Source organism: Dasypus novemcinctus, chromosome 22, assembly GCF_030445035.2.
Source record: "Dasypus novemcinctus isolate mDasNov1 chromosome 22, mDasNov1.1.hap2, whole genome shotgun sequence".
Classification (NCBI taxonomy): Eukaryota; Metazoa; Chordata; class Mammalia; order Cingulata; family Dasypodidae; genus Dasypus; species Dasypus novemcinctus.
The window spans coordinates 62,268,671-62,293,324 of record NC_080694.1 but is presented as its reverse complement, the minus strand read 5'-3'; the positions used below and the strand labels follow the sequence as shown (position 1 = coordinate 62,293,324).

The 24,654-nt window shown below is 44.4% G+C and overlaps 4 non-coding genes and 2 pseudogenes across 4 annotated transcripts; 3 read left to right on the top strand and 3 right to left on the bottom strand.

Moving 5' to 3' along the window:
- Window positions 1–7,196: 7,196 nt before the first annotated feature.
- Window positions 7,197–7,268, top strand: TRNAM-CAU (transfer RNA methionine (anticodon CAU)). Its single transcript has one exon. It is a non-coding gene; the product is annotated as a tRNA-Met (tRNA).
- Window positions 7,269–9,441: 2,173 nt separating this feature from the next.
- TRNAS-GCU (transfer RNA serine (anticodon GCU)) lies at window positions 9,442–9,523 on the bottom strand. The gene has a single exon. It is a non-coding gene; the product is annotated as a tRNA-Ser (tRNA).
- Window positions 9,524–9,569: 46 nt separating this feature from the next.
- On the top strand, window positions 9,570–10,973 carry LOC101433757 (RNA-binding protein 27 pseudogene; annotated as a pseudogene).
- Window positions 10,974–11,199: 226 nt separating this feature from the next.
- Window positions 11,200–18,618, top strand: LOC139436177 (RNA-binding protein 27-like; annotated as a pseudogene).
- TRNAV-GAC (transfer RNA valine (anticodon GAC)) lies at window positions 16,278–16,350 on the bottom strand. Its single transcript has one exon. It is a non-coding gene; the product is annotated as a tRNA-Val (tRNA).
- Window positions 18,619–19,141: 523 nt separating the features above from the next.
- TRNAT-AGU (transfer RNA threonine (anticodon AGU)) lies at window positions 19,142–19,215 on the bottom strand. Its single transcript has one exon. It is a non-coding gene; the product is annotated as a tRNA-Thr (tRNA).
- Between the last annotated feature and the right edge of the window lie 5,439 nt (window positions 19,216–24,654).

Below are 24,654 nucleotides of genomic sequence, written 5' to 3'. Positions count from 1 at the left end.
CAGCCTCTTAGCCTCCAGGCAGGAACTTTTATCACACTGAACCAGTCCATGTTGCAGCAATGACACTCTGACCAGGAATTGAACTGAGAGCTGTTAAAGAGCGTCACCTGCTGGCTGACCAAGGAAGTGCATGTGAAGAAATTAAAAGTAAGTCAGTCTTTTCCCCACCTTTATATCCTCCCTTGCCAAGGCCCTAGGAAGTGGGTCTGCAAACCATTATTGGGTCCAGAGTCCAGTTTTGAGCAGCTAACAGGGACAATCCTAAAGACCCAGGTTGAAATGGAAGTCAAAGAACAGCAGTAACACATAGCTTCCCATCGTTAAATCCCTAAGAAGGAGAAATTGAACATTTGAGTAAACTCACTGCCCTAATCAGAGGCCTAGACAGCAGCAAAAAGTTATGAACCATACTAAGAAAATGAAAGACATGGTCCAAGAAAAGGAATATGTCAAAGTCCCAGATGAGATGCAGGATTTGAGACAATTTATTAATGTGATGCACACAAATATCCAAAATCAAAGTAGTGAATTGAAAGACAGTATGACTAAAGAGATAAGCAACATCAAGAATACATGGAGGGCATTTCTGGGACTTGGAGCTGCCCTCAATGATATTGCAGGGACAGATGCAGGACATTATATGTTTTGCCATAATCCACTGAATAGACTGGGAGAGAGTGTAAAGTACAACATAACTATAATCCATGCTGTGTAGCAATGCTCCAAAATGTGTTCATCAAATGCAATGAACGTACCACACTAATGAAAGAAGTTGTCAGTGTGGAAGGAGTGGGAGTGTGTGGGGAGTGAGATATATGGGAACCTCTTATACTTTTTCATGTAACATTTTGTGTGAAAAATAAAAAATAAGAATGCATTAAGAGAGCACAGAGAAGAATTTGAAAACCAGAAGAGAAAAGTAACAGAGCTCATGGGAATGAAAGACATGACAGGTATAAAAAACACATTAGAGGCAGTGGTCTTGGCCCAGTGGTTAGGGCGTCCGTCTACCACATGGGAGGTCTGCGGTTCAAACCCCGGGCCTCCTTGACCCGTGTGGAGCTGGCCATGCGCAGTGCTGATGCACGCAAGGAGTGGCCTGCCACACAGGAGAGCCCCACGCACGAGGAGTGTGCCCGGTTAGGAGAGCCACCCAGCATGAAAGAAAGTGCAGCCTGCCCAGGAATGGTGCCACACACATGGAGAGCTGACACAACAAGATGACGCAACAAAAAGAAACACAGATTCCCATGCCACAACAACAGAAGCAGACAGGGGTGGGGAAGGGGAGACAAATAAATAAATAAATCTTTTAAGAAAACACATTAGAGGGAGGCGGACTTGGCCCAATGGATAAGGTTTCCACCTACCACATGGGAGGTCTGCAGTTCAAACCTTGGCCTCCTTGATGAGTGTGGAGCTGGCCCATGCACAGTGCTGATGCGTTCAAGAAGTGGCAGGGGTGTCCCCTGCATAGGGAAGCCCCATGTGCAAAGAATGCCTCCCATAAAGAGAGCCGCCCAGCACGGGGGTGGGGGGAGGAGGGAGTGCAGCCTGCCCGGGAATGGTGCTGCAGACATGGAGAGCTGACACAGCAAGATGATGCAACAAAAAGAAACACAGACTCCCTGGTGCCGCTGATAAGGATAGAAGTGGTCACAGAGGAACACAGCTAATGGACACAGAGAGCAGATAAGTGCAGGGGGCAGGAAAGGGGAGAGAAATAAAAAATAAATCTTTAAAAAAACACATTAGAAAAAATATTAAAAACAAAACACATTAGAGGCATACAAAAAACAGACTCAAAATGGTAGAAGAGAGAATAAATGATACCAAAGACAGAATAGTTTGAAATTGAAGGGAGAAAAGAATGAAAAAAATTTAGCAGGGGTTCAGGAAATTGAGTGACAACTGAAACATGTGTTGTGGGAATTCCAGAAGGAGAAAAGAAGGAAAAAGGGTCAGAAAGAGTATTTGAGGAAACAATAGCTGAACAAGTCCCCAACTCTCAGGAAAAAAATTTACATGTCCAAGAAGTGCACTGTACCACAGTCAGAATAAATCTGAATAGACATTCTCCAAGACACATACTACTCAGAATGTCAAATATCAAAGATAAAGAGAAAATTCTGAGAGCAGCAAGGGAGAAGCAAACCATCACATAAAAGGGACACCCAGTAAAACTTAGTGCAGATTTCTCATCACAAACTATGGAGGTGAGAAGACAGTGGTACGATACAATTAGGATACTGAATGAGACAAACTGCCAACTGAGCATTCTTTATCCAGCAAAATTGTCTTTCAAATAAGAATATATAAAATAAGAGTATAAAATATTCACAAACAAACAGAAACTAAGGGAATTTGTAAAAATGAATCCATCTTTGCCGGAAATAGTAAAGGAAAACTTACAGCCTGAAAGAAAAAGACAGGAGACAGGAGAGGGGCTTGGAAGAGAGTATAGAAGAAAGAATAACAGAAGGATAACCAAAGGAGTAAAAAGAAAGACAAAAATAAGATACGACATATGAAAACCAAAGAATAAAATGGTGGAAGTCAATAATGCATTTACAGTGGGGAGGTGACTGGTTGCTGTGTTATGAGTTTGAGTTGCTTTTGACTGTAAAACAATCTTGTTGGATTAAAAATGAGCCATTCATATGCTGCTTACAAGAGACTCACCTCAGACAAACCAGTTGAAGGTGAAAGGTTGGATAAAGATACTCCACACAAATAGTAGCATCCCCCCCACCCCCACAAAAAAAAAGGAAAAAAAAGAGAGTGGGAGAGAGAGCCAGCAGGGGTAGCTGTACTTGAGCCAGTAAGCCTTTCACCTTTAGACTGTGGCTCTCATGCAGCTTGGGAATTGCTCTCGAAGTTCAGAGAGTTCACAAGTCTGCTCTACACTCACCAGCACAGTGGCACACAAGTACAGTCTCACAAGCCTTGTGCATGGGCACACTCATCCAGTCCACCTAGATCAGTGTGATCTTACTACAGCTCTCTGAACTCTCTTTCCCTAGATGGCCCTGTTAAATATTGGGCTGATCTGCTGTTTTGGATGCTTCTGCTAGTACAGCAATGTTAGCCTTCCCTCATCACTCTCCAGTGAGATCCCTATTATTTTCAACAGTGCCCTGGGCACGGATTTTTCCTTGTTCTGCTCTAAATAAGGTCAGTCCCTCAGGCAGGGCCCTGGAACAGCCAGTCCTCAAGGCCTGCCCCTCCTGGCAGAACCTCCTCCGCAGAGCCAGAGCCTGGGGCGGGGTGGAGCCACCAGGCCCCGCAGTCCCCACGCCTTCTCTGGCCCTGGTGGAGCCGAGCTGCTCTGCCAGGAAGCCAGACCAGGCAGATCAGAGGCGCTGCACCTGCTGGTGCCCGGCTGCCCTCGTGCCCAGTGCGGGCTTCCCCAGCACGTCGCGGGGAGGACGGGAGCAGCCCCTGACTCCCACCCCCGCAGACCTCCAAGATTCAGGGGGGACTTTCATAGCTGTAGGCCCTCTGTGCAGTCTCCAGAGAGTTTAAGTGGCTGTTTGTGACAATTCTTTTTTTTAATTTAGGAAGAGGATTTGCAGAATCCTCACACAGCCTTCCTAGAAGCCCCGTTCATGCCTTGGGTAAGTGGAGTGCAACATTGTACAAAGTGAGAAACTATCTTTAAGGTAGGTTCTAGAATGTATTAAAATAAATAGCATAGAAAACCTCAGTCTTCTGGATTTTCTGAATTTCCCAGCTCCTTTTAAAAAGTTATGTGTATTACTAAAAGGAAAGGTGAAAAATGTAACATGGGATTATATAGCACAGTAAAACCTCATGTGAAGTAAGAATATGGGTAATATTACATAGATAAGACTGTTTTTCTTTGACACGGAAGAAACATATACAATTTTTACAAAATGTTAGGCAGAAGAAAACCCACATTCTGCTAAATTAAAGAAAGCAGCCACAAAGTGCTACATAGTCTGATTCCATTTATATAAAATGTAAAAAAAAAAAAAGACTCCACAAATATGAGAACATTCTCTCATGAACTATAGCAAATGTTTAATACTAATACAGAGTTAATAATCAGATGGGTTGAGGAAACATACACCAAATGTAAGATGGGCTACGGTTGGTGGTAATATTTTGATGATGCTCTTTCATAGATTGTAATAAGTGTTTCACAGGAATGCAGGACGTTGGTGGTGGGGTGATGTATGGGAACCCTATACGATGATATGCCTGTTTGTTTTTTAGGTTAACAACTTTTACTATGCATGTATCGTTTATGTATGTCCCTATGTTAATGCTATACTCAATAAAATTTTATTTCCTAAAAAGGAACAGTCCTAAATTATATGCAGTAGAAAAGTTATTTGGCTGGAAATTTGTTCAATATATTCAGTTCATTATGCTTGTTTAATTTGCTACTAGTCCTTGCTCAGATATTTTTTTGTCCTTAATCCATCTTCACTCCTCGCAATTATCATCTGTCCCTCTACTATGGAGAATCTTCAGTGGCACCCTAGCGTCCACTGTCATGTATGACTTCACAACATGAGCATGTCTTTTTTCTGTCTCAGCTCTTGCTATCAACATTGAATTCCTGCCAGTTCTCGTAAACCTCCAGGGGATAAAGTGGAAATTGGAATGCATAATCTTTACAAGCAGGCTGCACGTTTTCTGAGCAGGGAGGATTTTCTCCACACTAATGGCACCAAATTGTGGCATAAGGGACAACTTTCTTTTCAGATCAAAATGAGTTTTGAGTAAAATAACTAATGCCTGGTTGCCACACATCAGAACTTGACTTCTGACTTGACTCAGCTCATTTCAGATAGAAATGTTTTGTGGTATTTTCTCAACCCAATATATAATGACAGAATCACAATTTGAGCTTTCACTGGGTATGGGAAGAGAGTTTATTTATTTATTATATTGATTTATTTAATGTTTTCAGAACTAGGAAGGGCATGCCCAGTTTAACCTTGAAGCTTCCTGGCTTTGAATGATGTGCCTTATAATTAGAGCAGCTGTTAATATAATTCCAGATATTGGGGTTGTGACATCTCATACAATCCAAGTATGACACATATAGAATGGGGGCAGGGAGGGGGTTACCCATGTGAATTGACCAAAATAATAAATTAGGAAGGAAAAAATAATCCCCAGTTATATTAAAAATTTGCTGTCTTTGAGGAATATCTGCCTGGATTATAAACACTTGAGATTAGAAATATGGATTAGGGGAAGGAGAGCTCATTTGAACCAGTGTTGCTAGCAGAATGCTCTGGGTTCTGGGCTTCCAGGTTCTTGGCTTATGTCACATATAAGTTTTTAAGGACATGCCATAAGATAGGCAAGGGAGAAAAGGGTTTATTAAGAGACAAGAAAAGAGCGCGCAGTCCTAAACAGGCATCTGGGCGTGGTGCAGAGTGAGATGTGTCAGAAGAGAGTATATTTAAAACAAAAAACTCCCTAATTCCCAGCCCTCTTTTGTTCTATTTCTAGCTTTATTTTTCTTTATAGCATGTATCATCTTTTGGTATATTATGTAATATGCAGAATTATTTCTTATTGTGTGTAATTGCAAGCTGCATATAAATGGAATTTTGTCTGCTTGTTTACTTCTATACCCTCACCTCCTGGAGTAATATGATTCATAACTGGTACTCAAACTCGTTATTTAAGCAATTCATCAACTAGACTTTCACAGTCTGCTTGGTTGATGAGGACAGTTAGTTGCCAAGAGATCACCGATCACCTCAGTGACAATGGTAATAAAACTCTAATTTAAACCCAGGCATCTAAAGCCATTAATTCCCAGACCCCTCCCCCCCCCCCACCAGGATTATCATGCAGAGTGTGTGGTAGCAGAAGTGGTGGAGGCAAAGAAAATTAGGAAAGTGAGATGGTTCTTGCTACTAGTCAAACACTGTCAAAAATTGCTTAACTAAACTTATGGTCAAGGATTTTCTGACAACCACTTTAAGAAGACCAAGTTGTTTTTCTTCTTCTTTTTCCTTAGAAAAACCTCCCTGGTGGTATATGCCATGGTTAACATCTACCCTTTAAAGGAAAATTATACACACACTTAAACCCCTCTTGAATTGAGCATCTCCCTGCGGCAGCGAGTGGGAGCCGACTCGGCCCGCCGTGGGGGACGCTCGGAGAGTCCACGCGGTCCCCGGGCCGGGGGAAGTGGCCGCGCTGCCCGCACTCTCGGGGCCGGGGGTCGCCGCCTCTTCCTCCTTCCTCCGACGCTGCCCACTTGCCCCCGGCGCCTCCGCACTTCCCCGACCCAGGCGTTTCCAGGGCACGTCCCCGCCTCTGCGCGCTCGGCCTCGGCTTCCCCCGGCGCTGATGGGGGCTTAGGTCCGCCCCCAGCAGGGAAGGGCTGGGTCAGGAGAGGGGGTCTGTGGCCCCCGCACGCGGGCCGGCGCCGTTGGGGGTCGCGGGGCCGCGGAGCCCCCGAGGCCGGGCGGGGAGACGGGGCAGGGCCCCCCGCGGGCGGGAGGCGCGAGCAGCGCGGAGCCGCCCCGGGGAGCGCAGAGGAGGCGCCCCCGCGGGCCCTGCCCGGGCGCTCAGCTCGGGGCCGCGCCGCGCTCCCGGCCTTGCAGCCGCTGCGGGCCCCGGCCTGCGGGGGGAGGCAGCCCCGCGCGGCGGCCACGCGGATCCTCCGGATGAGAAGCCGCGGCGGAGGAGGACGAGCTTCCCTGCAGGAGAGCCCCGGGGCCCTCACGCCAGAGGGGGGCTGCGCTTTCCTCTTTTCCTCTGCCCAGCGGTGAGAGAGGGGGAGATAGAATATGGGAGACAATTTACAAAGAAAATTTGCTATAAAAAATAAAAAAAGGTAATTTAAATTAAAAATTAAAATTAAAAAAAAAGAACATGGGAATTTTTGAAAATTGCTTGTGTCTGGTTGTTGCGTTTCCTCAAGGGGCCTGGCGGGTTAGCGGGGTGACGGGGGGAGCGCCCCGCCGACGTGGGGCTGCACGCCCACGCGCCTCTCCAGCACTTGCGTTTCCATCCACCCCGCTCGCGAGCTGCTTCCTCCTCTCCCCACGCAGCCCCTAGACGGCGACCGCCGGGCGGAGCTCGAGCTGTTCATCATGTTTAGGAATGAACTTCCTAAAGCCGTTTGACTTCAAAACGGGTGCGTTTAGGCGAGGTTGTAATTTGAAAAGTAACGCGATCCGCGGGAGCCGCCCGCCAGCAGAGTGGCGCAGCGGGAGCGTGCTGGGCCCATAACCCAGAGGTCGATGGATCGAAACCATCCTCTGCTACGGAGCTTTCGAAACTAGCCAGTCTGTTTTCTGTCAAATTCAAGAGAAAAGGACCTCGCTTAGTCAACGACATCTTTCTTCATGTCACCTCAAATTTATGACCGCTCACTCTTCTAATCTCAGGAGGGTCACCAAGCATTTTCCCGTTCGTCCCCGCCCTGTCATTTCTCGCTTCTTCCTAATTCCCGGAGAGGCAAGTGTCCCTCTCTCATTCAGGAGGAGGTGACAACTTCACGGTTCTTTTCCAGCGGATCACCCCTCCATCACCCACTGAACACAACATACACCTACCTCCGTTCTGCTATGGTTTTGTATTTTCCTTACGCCGGAAGGGAAAACATTTTCATTAACCTTTGCCTTAGGACTCTATCGCACTTTCACTCGAGCGCGAGCCTCCCGCTCAGGATCATTCCTTTCATCACTCCTATGCTTGATGTGTTAAATTTAATCACGTAAATGGGAACGCTTTGCGAATTCTTTAAAGCAATATATATTGCAATAATTACGAAGATACTATTTGTGTCTTTGCATACTTAACAGAAGCTAGATTCTCGTGGAACTTTATGGGGAAAACAAGGAAAGAAGTTAGATGTGAAATGGAAGTAGCAATTTGGGACGTATTCAAATTATAAAGTTTGTGTATCAGGATTCTATGGGAAAACTCAGAAAAAAGTGTTAATTTCAGTAAGACATTTGCAAGCAAAGTTTTGAGAGAAAATTATTAATTGAAGCACATGTTACGTCATGACAAGAAATATAAGTTCCTCTAAACACTGAGCTAAATAGTGAGAGATCCCACAAAAAATACCATATGGAAAAATAGAAATAAGTTGTTGGGATGACTATCATTCTTTGAGTTTGCTACTTTGAAGATGTTCTTATTTGTAGGTTCTCTAAATATGTCCTCAACTTGTTTTGCTCCCTTACCGCCCAAAAGTATTTTGTCCAACTTTCAATGTGCAGGCATAGGAGATTCTTTGGGGTGCACTGGTATTGTACACAATGCAGTTCTGTGCAGCACAAGGAATAAGGAAGATCACTATTACCTGATAGGGAGCAATTTCCAGGACACATTGCTAAGTGAAAAAAACAAAGTGCAAAAGAGCATATATAATGTATCACTTTTTGTGCAAGAAAGAAGGGGAAATAAGAAAACATTCACATATATGCTTTTTTTCTATAAAATAGAAGGAGATGAAGAATAAACCCGAAATCACTGAAGTTGGTTACCTAAAGGGGTGATGGTGATGTAGAGGGCAGGTGAAGGGATGTGCAAAGGAGTGACATTTCTCTGAGAATACCAATGGGAAGATGTACATGAAAAAACTAAAACTGAAAACAAGATGAAAGAAATGAACCAACTGTATTTCATTTTATTTTAAAAATACATACTTTCTCATTTTTAAAAAGATTCTTAGATTACATAAATGTTACATAAAAAATATAGGGGACCAACTGTACTTTAAATGAATACCATGATCATTATGCTAAGTGAAAGAAACCAGACACAAAATACTATGTATTGTATGATTCCATTTATTTAATATGTAAATATAAATCAATTTATAAAGATGGTATAAGATTAGTGGTAATGAAGGGCTATGGAAGGATAGAGGGGTTGAGAGGTGATTGCTAAATGGTGTGGAGTTTTTCTTTTAGGAGTAATGAAATTGATCTAAAAATGTTTTTTTTGTTGATGAATGGCCATCATTGTGATTATACTAATAGTCGTTGATTATGCACTTTGGATAGTTGTATGGTATGTGAATGTATCTCAATAAAACTGCATAAAAAAAGAAAGTCCTAAAAAAATGTGATGGCAGCATGACACAAAGCCACAGTGACGAGCTTGAAGGATCTCCCACCTACTAACTCTGGTGGCATTTTTCTGTGACAGTAAACAAAGAAAAGCAAGACTAGGATCTGCCCAAAGCCTTTGCCACCTTCGACTGCAATTTGAACCACGCTGTGATTGAAGAAAGGCCTTGAGCCAGCTCCAAGGGGAGGTAACACCTGCAGCCCATGCCAATGAGGCAGTTGTAATATTCAACATCAATTATCAGTGAGGTACCTAGTAATACTGGAGCAGGGAAATATCCGGATAGCAGGCAAGCAAAGTAGGAGTGTTGCCAGAGACGAAGAAAATGAGACTTATTTCCAACGAATGGCAGTCCGACGAGGATGGGATTCGAACCCATGCATGCAGAGCACAATGGATTAGCAGTCCATCGCCTTAACCACTCGGCCACCTCGTCCTGCGCAGGAGAGTTAATTTAGAGAGTTTGGGAGAGCTTTCCGGTTATGAAGTATCCATATTTCTTTTTTTTTCTTTTTCGTTTTAAATAAATAAATTTCATTGATACATATTAATAAAACATACAATCCATCCAAAGCGTACAATTTGGTATAATCACAGTTGTCCATTCATCAATTCAATCATTATTAGAGCATTTTCATTATTCCAATAATAATAACAACAATAACAACAACAACAAAAAAACAGACAAACGAACTAAGAAAAACACACCATCGGTCAATCTCTCTATGCTAGATACAAGATACTACATATTGCTTGACTCCATCTATACAAAATACAAATAAACTAGAGAGACAGAAAGTGTACAACTTCCCCATGGCAGGGGAAGCATGGATAAATTCTTAGAAAGTCTCTATACTAAGAATGACCTTCCATCCTGGGAAACAAGCCTGCGATGAAACCTCCAGTCCAAGAAAAAGAAGAAATTAAAGAAGAGATATTTCACGAGCCAGCAGAGGAAGAACAAGATGTCAGAAAAGTAAATATTCTAGACTCCAGAAGACTTGCAGAATCTAGTGAACAAAAGACACATGAGAAAAAATAAAGGTGTCGAGTGGAAGGACTGCGACGGGTACTACCAATGGGATGAATTACACTGTGAGAAGTATGACCAGAGAAGCAACAGGAGTGAGGAAGGGAGTAATAAGAGAAGCCTGATTCATAGTCGGTGCTGAAATAGGGGATGGAGTAAAGACCGGGCTCCAAATAGGAATGTTGCAGAGCACAGAGAAAGATCAAAACTGTGGAGTGAAAGGAACGACTTGGAGAGTTCCTCGTGCCTGCCTCTGCACCACCTCTGAACCCTCGTGAACTGTGCACCTCAGGGCACAGTCTATTCCAGCGCTTACTCTTATCACACCTGCTCTCCACTCTGAAAAAACCTGAGAGTTGGACTAAGTACGGTAACAATCACAGCTCTTCCAAATATTTTGGTATTCCCAAATATTTGGGGTTTCATTATAACCCCACCAAAGAGTCAATGCAGGGATTATAATGGAAGAGGATTTTGTGCCCTTTGTGACTGTTGTCAGTTTGATCATGGAAACGATCCCGTGGTTGTTGATGAAGTTGCTCTGCCAAACGTGATTCCTTTTCCACCTCCTCTGCCTGGGCTTTCTCCTGTTCCAACCCAGCTCCTGAAGGGCACGAGCTGGTGTGGCTGCAAGACCAAAGAATGCCCGGGGCAGAGAATCGGACATAAGGTTTATTGGGACTTTATGAACAGGAGGAACTCTTTGATGGTAGCAGGAGAATGGATGAAGTTAGCGCTGCGCAGAGAGATGAGGCTAGGAGGGGTGATAAGGGGTTTCAGACAAGGGCATGCCATAGAGGCGGTAACAAGGCATGCCATAAGGTATGAGAACAGAGTTCCTGCTAGGATCAGGTGACGCGTACACAAGGCGTGTGGGGATGTTTTCACTATGCTCGTAGGAGGACGTTTACTGCTTTGGGAAGATCATGGTTGAGGATAACATCTATCCATTCTCTCCCCTCTGGGGAGAGTTGTTAACCTTTACCTTATATCTAGGTCATGCAGACACTTGTGTGGAGGACTTGGGGGTGGGGGAGAGGGTTGGGTCCCCACAACCACCTCCTGGAATATTACTGCTTCCGATGCCAGGCCACAGTCTAAGACTTCCTGTTCCACAAGGACGTGGCCAGCCACCACCTACTGTTGTGCTTTCCATACCAAGACCACCATACCGCAGTCAAGCTTGATTAACAACCATGCCTAGACTAGGACTCGTGCAGAGCCCAATCTCGCACCAGTGGGAGCAAGACTACCTCCCCCTTCACCCCAGAACCTCCTTTATACAGTACCGGAGCACCAGCCAGGTCCTCTCGTGAACATGGAGCTGCTGCGGCTGGGCGACTTCACTGGGCGCACTGCCTCCTCGTTGGCAGCTCGTTTGGTCCCACCATGCAACCTCAAGGGATCTTCCATTTGGTACCGTACCTCAGTCTCCAGCCCCACCCATTCAGTCCCAGGTACCTATGAAACACAGGGTTATACCCCTGAATCTTAGTACTACCAACTCTGGCATATCTCAGCACTGACAATTCTTGTCGAGCACGTAGGCACAATGCCCAAACCTCATTGGCCTAACATCTGGAGCTATCGATACAAATCCAAAAGCTGCTAGCATTGACATCCAGACTGAAGCGCTAGTGCCTGTTCCAATTATTAGCAACATAGCCAGGGTAGTTCTTGAACCAGCTAGCTGGAAAAAAGCTATGAGTGGTTTGGAAAGTCCCCTCACAAAGAAACCTTGGCTGGGAAAGAATTTGAATAACAGTAAACCAGGATTCTTGTGAAAAAATCAGTATACAAAAACCAAATGAAAAGTCAAGAAAATGCCTCAGGAATTGCACATTACCAAGTCCGATGAATGTTTCAGCACATGTGCAACTATTGTTAACATGCAGACTGCTTTTAAGGGTGATCCAGAATGAATGCTCTTTCAACATTTCACCAATGAGGTGGCCAGGAAAGCCATTTCCAGCAGGGAAGCATTTATAACAGCTGACTCGTTCAAGTCCTATGGCTTAGGGAAAGTAATGAGCAACCAGCACTGCAGACTCCAACACAGTTGCTCCTACAACAGCAGTAAACACTTAACCACCTGTCACAGCACCTTCAACAGCAGCAGCAGGTGCTGGTGGCCCAGACCCCTCCCTCAATGGTACATGGAAGCATCCAGAAGATGATTAGGAAGCTGCAGATATCAGGTGCATATGTTCTTAACACAGTTCCTGTTAGGCTTCATCTTGGGCATGCAAATTGTAACCAGAGTGATACAAAACACCTGTTGAACCGGTCTAGTGGTGCTGGAGAAGACTGCCAGATGTTTTCAGCTCCAGGCTATCCAAACATATTTCAGTGCTCCTCAAACTTAAAGAAAGCTTCAAAACTTTGTTCAGGGTTTAAATCTCAAGATGTTCAAGAAGTTCTTCAAAAGAAAGAGGAAAAAATGGAGGAACAACCAGATGTGAGGAAAAGGAGACAAGAAGTGTTAGAAAAACAAATAGAATGCCAAAAAAAAAATGCTAATATCCAAGCTAGGAAAAATAAAATGAAAAAGAACCACATGAAACCAGGAGGGAAAACCTAAAGAAAACATTGAAAGAGGATGGAAAAAACATCTCACAATTGAAAGATGAATTTAAAACTTCTGTGGTGAGTGGACTAATGTGCCAGTTTGGCTAGGTAATGGTGCCCAGGTAAGGCAAGCAGTGGGCTTCTTATGACACAAGGGCATTTCATGACTCTGACCATCAGTGAGTTGATTGCATAGATGGGTGATTACATCTACAATCAACTGAGGAGTTTGCCTTCAGCAATGAGTGGCTTCTCAATCAATCAACTGAAGGACTTAAAAGGAGAAGTGATTTCAGCATTCAAAGGGAGAATCCCGTCTCACTTCAGCAGCCAGCATCTCCTGGGGAACTCAGCGAGGACCTTCATCTGAGTCCCTGGCTTGCAGCCTGCCCTGTGGAACTTGGACTTTTACATCCCCATGGTTGAGTGAGACACTTTTATAAAATCTCTTGCTATTCACAGATCTCTCCTGTCAGTTCTGTTTCCCTAGAGAACCCTGAATAGTACACTTATTTTACCATGTTGTACTACCATCACCACCTTCCATTACTAAAAGTCTGTCATCACCCAAAATAGAAACTATATACCCTTTAAGCAATGGCTTCCCACTACCCTTCTCTAGCCCCTGGCAACTACTGGTTTAATTTCAGTCTCTGTGATTTTGCTAATTATCTTTTTTCTTTTTTTACTTATTGAATACTAGAGCTTCTTTATAGCCTCTGGATCCAGGAGCTTTTTAGAACATGTGTATTGTGAGTATATTCTTTGGATCCATGGTTGGTGTTTGCCCTCTCCCAAATGAATCTTCTGATGTAAAACGTGTTTCATTTTGGTGACCTACAGAGTATCAGTCTTTCTCTTATGGTTTCTGCTTCTTTTGTCCTTCTGAGAAATACTTGCCTATCTCTAACACATGAAGTATTTACTAATTTCACGGTTTTGTCTTATTTGTAAGGGATTAGAACAGGCCCTACTCAAAAGACATCCACATAACCAGTGAGCATTTGAGGTGTCCTTCATTAAAAAAATAATTTAAGAGCAATAAGAAAGGCAAACAAGCCAGCAAATGAAAAACAAGAGGCGACCCTACCACGTGTCAGGCAAACGACATCATCCATCTCCAGGAAATTGTTTTCCCCTTTTCGGAATAATTTTCAAAAACTTTCCTCATGGGTTTTACGTGGAGGAGGTGAGATGGAATGGAGTAAGTGTGTGGAAGGAGGAGGGCGAGATGAATAAACAAGCTTCCTGGCCCAGGACCTGCCGCGATTTCTCTGTTGAGCACGGACCACAGCCTACCCTCTCTTGCTTCCCTTTCTTGCTAAGAAGGAAGGAAGAGTAAGAAAAGTAATTAAGTTTTGAAATTAATCTTGTCGGTTTCGACGTGGATTTCCTTCTTAGAAACCTTAAATGTCTTCGAAACCGCTTTGGCTGCGAGGCCTCGGAAGGGAGCCAGCAGTCGCTCGTGGCGCAAGCTCGACTTTGCGACCGCTTTTGGTGCAGGCTGAGCTCTGTTTTGTCTGGATAACCTGTGGCTTGCGAACTGCAGACAGACACCAAAGCTTAGGCCTTTAAGCAAAAGTATATGTTTGTACATCCTTGGGAAGTTACAAGAAAGAGCGATGAGAAAAACATGCTCTTCTAACCTGGTTTTGAACCAGTAACCTTTCGCGTGTTAGGTGCATGTAATAACCACCACGCTACAGAAACGACCTCTCTTCTGTCTTTCAGATGATGGGATGGATAGGACATTTCCAGGTTACACTAACTCTAATAATTTTGAATCGATTTCTTTTCTCTGTACGTTTAAATGCACGGTATATGATTTCCCTCACACTTTCGAGTTAATAAAGCTATCAATGTGGAAACATCGTGACCAGAGTCCCAATTTTTCACTAAGGCCAGGCAGGGTCACTTAACGCTCCGAGGGGGTATGATTTCAAGGAAATCCTCCACATTACCAACGCATGGGGTTCCGCATACAAAGAGCTTTGATTTCCATCTGTCCGGGACCCAGGACCCAACAGGCTGCGCGGAGGGACAAGCCCTCCCCCATGCTGCGGCGGCCACGTCGGCTGAAGGAGTTGCCGAGCCCGGTGGGCTACGCCTTTGACTGTCCTGTTTCCCCTCCCCGCTCTCCCGACTCCCACCCCCCAGGTCTAGAAGGCTTGTCAAAGTGAAATGGAAAGTAAGCAAAGCTCTGAAGGAAAGGAAAACTATGTGGATTGTATTTGAAAGCATTGGAAAGAATTTGTTTATAAGCCAGTAACTTAAAAGAATGAAATTCTTGTGCAAAACTGCGGAGTCACAGTGCGGATTAGAATAATCAGAAATAGCCTTCAAAGAGATATTTTGACTATAATGTTATTTTATAGTTAAACTTATTCTGTAAGAGAATGAAAATTGTAAGTAACATTAGTGAGTTGTGTTTTTGTGTCTAACTTTCTGGGTATGTCTGCCTATTTGCTCAGTTTATAGCTTTATACATAGGGATGGTAATATCAAATAGACAAATGGAAATTCATGAAAGAGTGCTATTCAAATGGACAAAAGTTAAATAAGCACTTATATGTAAATGAATATTCCTGGAACCAAAATTAGAGAAGCTAAGCAGGACAGAAAGGTCATATAGAAATCTGAATAAAGAAACTATTAAGAAAGGGAAAAACAGTTTTTCCTGAGCTGCTTGACCTAACACCCCTTCAGGGTCTCCCTCTCTTTGCCAAAGAAAGGAAGGAGAAGTTACGTTTCCACCTACCGGTCTCACTGCTGTTTTATCACGTAACCCCTAATAGTAGGGTCTGAAACCCTCGCTGGACAAGGGCCTGTGGCTCATCCCACGCCTCTTTCTCCCCAACCACGTGGTCCATCTTGCTCTTGAATGTGTGTGCTTATGATTTCTTCTATCTTGAATGTTCTACCATACATACTTCTCGCCTTAAATTTGAGCTCAATCATTACTCCCTCAGAGAAGACGTCCTAAATTTTCCAAGTAAGTCTTCATTTTCTCTTAGCACTATGTACCTCGATTTTCTTGAAAAGATCGCCTGGATTTGAGTGATAGCTTGGTTAGTGTCTCTCTCCCGCAATAGACTGGGATTCACTGAAATGGAAGTAGTTCAGCCCTTACCAGGGTTTGGGGTGAGGGGATGGGAAGTCATTGCTTCAAGTGTAAATAATTTCTGGTTCGAGGATTGCCAGCCTTAGCAATGGAAGGGGGTGATGGTAGCACTGTGCTGTAAAGCAATTACTGACATGGAGTCATACGTTTATAAATAGTTCAAAGGGCAAATTTTATGTGATATGTTACCACAAAAAAATCATGGAAGGAAGGGAGGAAAGGAGTTAAATTTTGAAATTAATTTGGTCGGTTCCGAAAAGGATTTCCTTCTTAGAAATCATTAGAAATCTTGGAAACCTACTAGGTTTCCTGGATTCAGAAGGACCCTCGCGGTGCAAGCCGGACTGCGGGATCTGGTTTGGCTCAGGGGAAGGGCGGCGCTGTTCAGCCTGGATAACTGTTAGGTGCCAGCCGCGAAATGCAGACAAGGAACCAGAAGGTAACGCCTTTGGGGGAAAAGGGAGTCGATACTGTTTCCGCCCGGTTTCGAACCGAGGACCTTTCGCGTGTCAGGCGAATGTGATAACCACTACACTACGAAAACGCCGCCGGAGTGTGTCATTCCTCCGGCCGATGGAATGGAAATAATATTTCCAGTTTACACGAAATCTAATTTTGAATCTCTTTTTTCTAGCACTTTTAAACGCACGGTTCTTCGATTTCCCTCACACTTTCGAGTTATATAGAAACAGCAGGACTCTTAAACAAGCATAAGTCATGACGAGAATCTAACTTTTTCCCAAACGCGCGGCAAAGTCACCTAAGGCTCCCCGGGGATTTGACTTCAAGGAACTCCTGCAGATTACCATTGCCCGCGTCTCTGCATGCAAAGAACTTTGATTTCCATCTATTGCCCTGACCCAAAAGGCTGTGCGCAGAGACCCCCACCCTACCCTCGTCCTGAGCGGGCCATGCTTGGCTGAGGAGCTGCTGGCCCGGGGGGGCTGCGCCGCTGACTGCCGCGTTCCCTTCCCTTCCCTTCCCTTCCCGCCCCCGTCCCCGTCCCCGTCCCCCTCCCCTCAGCTCTGGGGCTGGAAGGTGCTGGACAAAGACATGCTGTTTGAGCCTCAAATTTCCTGAGAGCGCAGCGCGACTCCTGCGTCTCCTGACACAGAGCGAAGTCGAGAACACCCGCTCTTAGAAAGGAAGACTTGGACCAGTCGGAATCTAGCAGAAAACAGGGAAGAAAGGCCGTATTTCTCAACTGGCAAGATATTGACACTTTTTTTTTCTGTAAAAAAAGGGTATAAAATTTGACATTTTTCTTTCCTTCCTTCCTTCCTTCCTTCCTTCCTTCCTTCCTTCCTTCCTTCCTTCCTTCCTCCCTTCCTTCCTTCCTTCCTTCCTTCCTTCCTTCCTTCCTTCCCTCTCTCTCTTTCTTTCTTTCCTACAATTTGTTTAGCTGTTAAGATTACAGAAATTAATGTGCAGTCCACAATTTGTTCGATCCTGAGCCAGCCTCTCAGCCACCAAATATCCCGAGGGAGTTCTCAACGGCCAGCAAGGGGCGCACGCACTAGTGATTTATACTAAAATTGTACCTAAAGGTTAATTATATTTAAAGTTGCCAGAGGAAGTAGCAAAGATAAGTAATCGTGACGTTTTCCAAGGAGCACAGAGAAGGTGCAGCTCTCCACTCCTAAGGAGCAGGGAAGGCGTTCAGAAGAAGTGATGCCTGAACTGAGACTTCACAGAAGGAAAGATTCCACTTGGTTGGGGAGAGGAGGAGAGTCTGGCGTCAGGGGCGTCGCTGGAGAGGGGAGGCGAGGTAGTGTGGGGGAAACACCCGGGAGTTTGAGGGAGATTTGAGGCCGGGAGTGGGGAGAGATGAAAAAAACTGGGACGATATGGGTCAGATCTGGAAAAAAGGGGAGATTCGTCTTCCGCTTACATTTTATCCATTTCAATTTTTATCTAATTAACATAGAAAGTGAACAAAAGATGTAGCCCAAATCTTCCAAAGCTTAATTACATGAAACATGTTTCCCTGAGGATAAACAGATACAGGATTTCAAGAAACTTGTGGAACTGTGCATTGTCTAATGAAAAACATGCTTCTATCTTTCACAAAACTCTGCATTGAAGGACTTTTTTCTTTCATACCTGTGAAAAGCTAGATGGAAGCTTCTGATGTAAGTTTCTTCATGTCCTGTCTACTGCAGCTGGACGGCTGGAATGTCCACAGTTCCCTTAACTGATGCAGAAGGAAAGCTCCTCTTCCCCGCAGATGCAACTGGAAGCCTCGGCTCGCGTCTCCTACAGGAGCACCACAGACTCTCACGCCAGGTCACTTCCTCCCTTTGCTCCTTTCGCCCCTCCCCTTGCTCAAGACCCTCGTGCCCCCTCCCGTCCCCGTGTCCCTGTTTGAGGTGAGGCGTCATTTCGGCTGCTCACAGCGTCACTGACTCGCTGAGGGGAACCCCGAGGCAGAGGCTGCGTCTCCTGCTGGAGCTGCGCGCGGCTCCGCGCTCCCCGGGACGCTCACCCCGTTCTCCCCGCACAGCTCAGCTTCCTCGGGAAGGGCCCTCGCTCCTCCCGCGGAGCTGCTCCTGGAGCTCTGTCCACGTCCAGTTCTCCTCAGCCTGTGCCGGGGACGCGCCTCCGCTCCGCGCTGGGCTTCTCGTCTCTCGTGGGCAGGATCGGCGCCAGGAGACCCGTCGTCGTGGGCCCGGAGCGCGCGGCGCAGGCACCTGCAGCGGTGCCCGCCAGCGCCAGCCTGCACCTGCAGGGGGAAAGCGGCCGGGACTCGGGCTCCAGCTGCAGGGAAACGCGATGGGAGGGGAGGGAGGGAATGTTTGGAGAAGAGGAGTGAGATTGTCCATCTCAAACTAAAGAGCTCTTTGATGGCTGTGTGAGTAAATTTCAAGGGCCGAGAATGAAGACTACGGAACAGAAAGAGGCCGGAAGGAAGGAGAGGCAGTGAGGGGTCAAACGCGGGCTCCCGAAAAAGAGAGCAGGGCCGAGAATCCACGTAAACCTAGTAAGGCCTCAGAAGCCGAGGCACCCAGCAATCCCCGTGGGTTGCGCATCTCTGCCTTGGTGGCGCACTTTGATTCCGACCAATTTTAAAGCGGAATTGTAGGGACGGGCTGAACGTTAAAGAGAATTTTGAGATAGGGCACAATTACAGATGAGTCCTGAGAGGTGCTAAGGATCTCTCAGAGTCTGCAAGGGAGGGTCTTTCCTTGAGGGATTCTGAAAATTACAGGTACCAGCTCCGCTCCCTCGTGGAAGATGCCTCGTTTAGGACAGGTTGGGATCAGTGACAACATGATGTGGTCCTTAAAGTCTGAAGTGTTATGAGGTCCAATTTGTAATAAAAACTACCCCCTGTTAGGCCCCGCTGGGATTCGAACCCAGGATCTCCTGTTTACTAGACAGGCGCTTTGACCAACTAAGCCACGAAGCCAAGTACATGAAGGCAATAGAATCTCTCACCTTTAGTATATCAAGTCACTTTTTGTCTCAGCTTCAGTTCTCAAGAACGAATGCACAGGATTTTTAAAAATCAGATTCTCTTCCTACCTTCTCTTTGCAAAGCAGTGCTACACGCTGCTAAGAGAAGAACATTTTAGCCAGTAGAACACTGAAATATGCAGCCGTGTCATTTCTCCTCTCAGAGATTTTACAGCCACAGGGTAAGCCTTTCTCAGTCTAAAATCTGTATTCTGGGAATCATGCCTGACCAATGGCTAAAGCAACAGAGATTGCTGAGTCTTAACTGAGATGATGCATTGTCTAAATCCCTTGGCGGAACTAGGCATCCAAACACTGTTACCAGTTCTTCCCTTTGAGATAACCTGTTGCTATTTACCCATGGCGAAATAGACCATTTTCTGATCTGTGTTGAGAGTGCCAAACAATTTGCTCTAGCACATAAATCTGATAAAAATATAAAAAGCCTATAATACTTGGTCAGAAGCAGACTAACCCGCCTTGCCGAAGCTTCCAGTGCCCCGGGGCTCCCAGACACCGTCTGTCCTGGCACCCCAACAACCACCGAACAGAAGCCCGAAAAGATGCTCAATTTAGCTGAAGGGATTAGTAGGGGAAGATCAAAAAGATCAGGGAGGCTGACATCAGGCCTGCTCCAGCAAAGAGGAAATAAGCCCAAAATGCAGAGCTTTATGCACAAAAAAGGACAGGAAAGAAAAAAAGAAAAGAAAAATTAGGGCGGGGGCAAAAAAACAACAAAAACAAACCAACAAATAAAAACCCCACAAACAAACAAAAAAACCCACGAAGGGAGAAACAAGGAAAACCGAAAATAGTGGGTAATCTGAGCAACATTGAAACCAGCACATTCCAGCGCCGGAAGCAGCGGGAGAAGGAGGTGCCAAGACTGACGACCACCCCGGACCAAAGTCAAGCCTTGGCCAGATCGGCAAGAATGCTCTAATTCAGTTTCCACATATTTCTAAGAGCAACTTCGTCAGTCTAGAAACCCATTTATACTAATCAGAAAATCCCATCCCATCATTAGGGATTTTTTTTCATAGTTAGGTCAATGTTTCACTGCTTTTAGAGAGGTAAAATCAAATGACAGCTCTTCCTCTGTACAAGTAATTAGTAGATTATTGAATAAAGGGAAGTTTGATGGTCTTGTGCACCAATTTTACATTCTATTGTTTACTGGGGTTTTTTATATGCTATAATAGGAATCATGATCTCATGGAAAATTGGGTTCTGTCCAAACTCCCTCCCTACTCTCATCTTTCTCAAAGTTCCTGGGCTGCTTCTGAAGATTCCTTCAGATGCTCAGAGCCAGAGGACAGAAATGCCTGCCCTGAAAGGCAGCACCAGAAGAGGTGGAGGCGGCGTCAGGTGATTTCCCTCCACGTCATTCCCTGAATCACTCACAATTACGTAGGAAAAAAAGATGTCTCTTTACAGGACAGGGGCAAACCAAAGAATTGTTGGTTCTGGAAACATTTGATTCGTTTTCAGATGGGATATCCACTGCTTCACTGAGCAGTAAATACACACCTCCACACACCTCCACAATTTTATTCTTTCTTAAAAACATACAGAGATGACTTGAAACATAAGATGGACTGGAATATACTTTTGGAGCTCACCACGTCTTTTTATACTTTCTGTTAAAAAAAAAAGTAATACCTCACAAAAGACAAAAATGCTCGCTCATATTAATTACAAAACAATATGCCAGATATCAAATCCATGTAAAAGTAAAATGAATAAAGAGGGCATAATTCAGTAAACATACGCATTTTAAGAATTATATTTGACACACAAATGATCAGCCTTTCTGATTGTGCTTGTCTGTGGACTAATGGGGACACTGAGTTAAATTATTATATACATGCACCGAAGTCAGTCAGAGATGCCTAGATCTTTAAAGAGCATTAAAGTTATGCTATAAAACAGCATTTCAGGCACACAAAAGTATGTGAAGTACTGCCTGAGGCAAGTCAAATCAGAAAGAAGACCCTTAAAGAAAACTCTGACCACTGCCCTTCCCAAAAACTTTGGGTTCCGTGACAGAACCCCTCAGTGATAGATACACTGGGATTTGTGGGGCACGATGAAAACATGGAAAGTTAATTTGAAATTAACAAAAGGATATCTGAAAATCTCAAAATGTGGAAATTAAGAAATACACCTCTAAACCGATGGGTCAAAGAAAAATTACAAGGGAAATTGTTTTTATTCCCCCCTCCCCTTAGGGCTTGCTTGTTGTTTTGCTCTTCTGTGTTTTTGCTTGTCTCGCTTTTCTGTTGGGTCATCTTGCAGAGCTGGCTCTCCGCAGCGCTTGAGGCGGGGCGGCGCTCCGTGGTGTGCCGTGGAGCGAGCCTGCATTCACACGGAGGCCCCAGGATGGGGACCCAGGGCCTCCCATACCGTAGACGGGAGTCCAACTGCCTGAGCCACAATCGCTTCCTTACAGGAGCAATTTAATAATGTTTTGAACTAAATCATAAAAAATTGCATATAAAAATTGTGATATACTAAAGCAGTGTTTGCAGATTTAGATTGCTAAATGTTTATAATAGAAAAGAAAAGTTTAGGTCATTCATCTACCACCCTATCATACAAAGACAGAAAAAGAAGAGCAAAGACAAAGTAAATAGAATGAAATAAAAAAGAAATTAATAAAATAGTTAATTTTCTAGCAAGATGGACCAAAAAAATGAGAGAAAACATAATTTGCCAATTTCAGGAAGTAAAGAAGGGAACATCAATACAGATAATACAGACATTAAAATAAGAAAATATTGACATCAATTTTAAGCTAACGAATTTGTTAATGTGCATATTCTGGGAAAGATACAAATGATCAAAACTGATAGAAGAACCACAAATACTGTATGGGAAAACCTTTCCAACTCTTTGTGAGGTCACTATAACTGATACCAAAACCAGACAAAAATTATAGAACAATAATATCACTTATCAACATAGACATAAAATCCTGAATAAAATATCAGGAGATTAAAAAAAAAAAAGACTATATGGGAAGTGGTCAAGCTGCTTGTTGATCCACATGGAAAAAGGTTGAGCCAAGATAGGAAAGAAAATATATTACTTATGATCTGTGTTTTTTCTTTAAATTCTTTTGTCAGCATCTTTGGCAGAGCATGCATTTTTAATTTTGATAAACCTTAATTTATCCATTTGTTCTTTCATTGGCCATTTTTTTCTATGCTGTGTCTAAAACTCATGGCAAAAATCAAGGAAGTTCTTGCAAATTATCACATATGCTTTAAAAATTTTTTTTATTTATTTAATTTTCCCCTTCCCCCCTTCCTCCCCTCCAACTCTGCTTTTTTTTGCAATCTGTTTTGCCTTCTCTTCTCATTTTCTCTCCTCTAGGATTCAGTCCTGGAGACCTCTGGTAGGGAGAGAGGTTCCCTGTCAATTGTGCCACTTCAGTCTCTGGTTTCTGCTGTGCTTCGCCTTTTTTGTAGAAGGCTAGGCTGGGCTCAGCTAGAAAAACCTGCTGATTTCAGCAGGACTTACTCAAACATTTGGGAGTCAGTGGCTACAAGCTCAGCGGGGAGGTGGGCACTGCTCCATGTGCATCTCTCCTTATCATGGGACTAGCAGGCTGGCCCAGGCATGCCCCTCTGCTGACGGGAGCACACAAGCGCAAGCTCAGCAACATGCACAGATTGGTTCAGTCGAGCTGCTAGCTTCTTCGCCAAGAAAGGCATACAAAACCCTGTCTTTTTAGTTTCCTGGCTGTTTAAGCAAATACCATGACACGGGTTGGCTTAAACAGTGGGGGATTATTGGCTCAGAGCTTTGAGGTTAGCAGTGATGCAAAGGTAAGTGTCATCAAGGTGAGGCTTTCTCCCAGGGACTGTAGAAGACTAGCATTCTGGGCCTGGCTGCCAGAGCTCCTTGGTCCTTGGAGCTTTTGTCCCATGGCAATGCACAGGGTGGCCAGTCAGCCTCCAGCTGCTCCCTGGGGCTCTCTGTCCCTCTGTGGCCCTCCCTATAAGGTCTTCAGTAACAGCAGCACCACCTCTTAACTGAAGTAACCTCTTCCACAAGTCCTGTTTACGAAGGTTCACACCCACTAGAGTGGATTCAGTTTAAGGACACGCTTTTCTTACATAGCATAACCCATCACAAACCCCAAGACCCTTGTAGCGGATTGTAAATTCTAAACTACGTTCACAATCTTACTAAGCTGTCATTTATCTTTTCACCATGGTGACCTCTGCTCTAATGGTAGGGAAGCAACAACAGTGGAAGTAACAGTGGGCCCTTTAGCATGAATCAAGACAGTCACAGCACAACTTAGTGAGTTTGGTTCTATGGTGTAGTGGTTATGATATCTGCTTTACATGCAGCGGATCCTGGGTTCTATTCCCAATGGAACCACATAGTTTCTAATTTTTGCACTTATTGTCAGAGTCATTATTTTTTACTTTGTGATGCAAGAAATAACAGATGGATTGGTTGTTGCTCTAGGATCTTCTATGGACACCACTCAAATCTACTGTGCCAATTCAGATTGCAGGGAAGAAATCCTTCTTTTTAAATGTCATCTGGTGTTCATGATGGCACAGAAGTAAACCAGTACAAATAAGGCCTAATGACAACAAAAACAAACATCTAAAAATAATGCGTAGCCAGGGACCAAGAGTGAAAGAGTCTCATTTTTTCAATTCCACAGTCGTTATAATGTTTAGGATTTATCATTGCAGAAATGTGGTCTATTTTACTCACTTTACCTAATTTTGGGAGCCACTTCCTCCAGGCACAAGGGAAATTTTGGGAAACATGGAATGTTCTCTTTGTGATAGCAATTATATGAGTATATAAATAGATCGTAACTCATCCCATTTGTAAACTTAACAGGTGCATTTTATTGCAAGTATATCATACACAATAAAGATGATTTAGAAATTAAAAAGAAATCAAGGTAAATGGACTTGGCCCAGTGGATTGGGCGTCCGTCTACCACATGGGAGGTCCGCAGTTCAAACCCCGGGCCTCCTTGACCCATGTGGAGCTGGCCCATGCGCAGCGCTGATGCGCGCAAGGAGTGCCCTGCCACCCCCTGCGTAGAGGAGCCCCACGCGCAGGGAGTGCGCCCTGTATGAAGAGCCGCCCAGAGTGAAAGAAAGTGCAGCCTGCCCAGGAATGGCGCCGCCCACATGGAGAGCTGACGCAGCAAGATGACTGCAACAAAGAGACAGATTCCCATGCCGCTGACAACAACAGAAGCAAAGAAACAAGATTCAGCAAATACACAGAGAACAGACAACTGGAATGAGGGAGAGGGGAGAGAAATAAATAAATAAATCTTTTTAAAAAAAAAAACACACCTTAGTGTTAAAAAAAAAAAAGGAATCAATTTTCAAGTCAATTTTTC